The sequence below is a fragment of the Camellia sinensis genome, unplaced genomic scaffold (genome assembly GCF_055761805.1).
Source record: "Camellia sinensis isolate YWXY unplaced genomic scaffold, ASM5576180v1 Unanchor6, whole genome shotgun sequence".
Taxonomy (NCBI): domain Eukaryota; kingdom Viridiplantae; phylum Streptophyta; class Magnoliopsida; order Ericales; family Theaceae; genus Camellia; species Camellia sinensis.
In genome coordinates, this window is record NW_028129474.1 from 14,810,001 (window position 1) to 14,812,016 (window position 2,016).

Here is a 2,016-nt window from a genome sequence, read left to right on the forward strand (position 1 = left end):
CCACGGCCTCGGCCCGCATGCCATGCTACGGCGTCGCCCAACATGCCATGCCACGGCCTCGGCCCGCATGCCTTGCTACGGCGTCGCCCAACATGCCATGCCACGGCCTCGGCCCGCATGCCATGCCACGGCCTCGGCCCGCATGCCATGCCACGGCCTCGGCCCGCATGACATGCCACGGCCTCGGCCCGCATGCCATGCCACGGCCTCGGCCCGCATGCCCTGCCACGGCGTTGCCCAACATGCCATGCCACGTCCTCAGCCCGCATGCCATGACATGCCACGGCCCGCATGTGTTGCCACGGCGTTGCCAAACATGCCATGCCACGGCCTCGGCCCGCATGCCATGCCACGGCGTCGCCCAACATGCCATGCCACGGCCACGGCCCGCATGCCATGCCACGGCCTCGGCCCGCATGCCTTGCTACGGCGTTGCCCAACATGCCATGCCACGGCCTCGGCCCGCATGCCTTGCCACGGCGTTGCCCAACATGCCATGCCACGGCCTCGGCCCGCATGCCATGCCATGCCACGGCCCGCATGTCTTGCCAAGGCGTTGCCAAACATGCCTTGCCACGGCCTCGGCCCGCATGCCATGCCACGGCGTCGCCCAACATGCCATGCCACGGCCTCGGCCCGCATGCCTTGCAACGGCGTCGCCCAACATGCCATGCCACGGCCTCGGCCCGCATGCCATGCCACGGCCTCGGCCCGCATGCCATGCCACGGCCTCGGCCCGCATGACATGCCACGGCCTCGGCCCGCATGACATGCCACGGCCTCGGCCCGCATGCCCTGCCACGGCCTCGGCCCGCATGCCTTGCCACGGCGTTGCCCAACATGCCACGCCACGGCCTCGGCCCGCATGCCATGCCATGCCACGGCCCGCATGTCTTGCCACGGCGTTGCGAAACATGCCATGCCACGGCCTCGGCCCGTATGCCATGCCACGGCGTCGCCCAACATGCCATGCCACGGCCACGGCCCGCATGCCATGCCACGGCCTCGGCCCGCATGCCTTGCTACGGCGTTGCCCAACATGCCATGCCACGGCCTCGGCCCGCATGCCTTGCCACCGCGTTGCCCAGCATGCCATGCCACCGCGTTGCCCGTGGTGCCATGCCTTAGCCTTGGCCAACATGTCGAGCCACGGCCTTGGCCAACATGTCGAGCCACGGCCTCGGCCCGCATGCCTTGCTACGGCGTCGCCCAACATGCCATGCCACGGCCTCGGCCCGCATGCCTTGCTACGGCGTCGCCCAACATGCCATGCCACGGCCTCGGCCCGCATGCCATGCCACGTCCTCGGCCCGCATGCCATGCCACGGCCTCGGCCCGCATGCCATGCCCCGGCTTCGGCCCGCATGCCATGCCACGGCCTCGGCCCGCATGACATGCCACGACCTCGGCCCGCATGCCATGCCACGGCCTCGGCCCGCATGCCTTGCTACGGCCACGGCCTCGGCCCGCATGCCATGACATGCCACGGCCCGCATGTCTTGCCACGGCGTTGCCAAACATGCCATGCCACGGCCTCGGCCCGCATGCCATGCCACGGCGTCGCCCAACATGCCATGCCGCGGCCACGGCCCGCATGCCATGCCACGGCCTCGGCCCGCATGCCTTGCTACGGCGTTGCCCAACATGGCATGCCACGGCCTCGGCCCGCATGCCATGCCACGGCCTCGGCCCGCATGTCTTGCCACGGCGTTGCCAAACATGCCATGCCACGGCCTCGGCCCGCATGCCATGCCACGGCGTCGCCCAACATGCCATGCCACGGCCACGGCCACGGCCCGCGTGCCATGCCACGGCCTCGGCCCGCATGCCTTGCTACGGCGTTGCCCGACATGCCATGCCACGGCCTCGGCCCGCATGCCTTGCCACCGCGTTGCACAGCATGCCATGCCACCGCGTTGCCCGGCGTGCCATGCCTTTGCCTTGGCCAACATGTCGAGCCACGGCCTCGGCCCGCATGCCTTGCTACGGCGTCGCCCAACATGCCATGCCACGGCC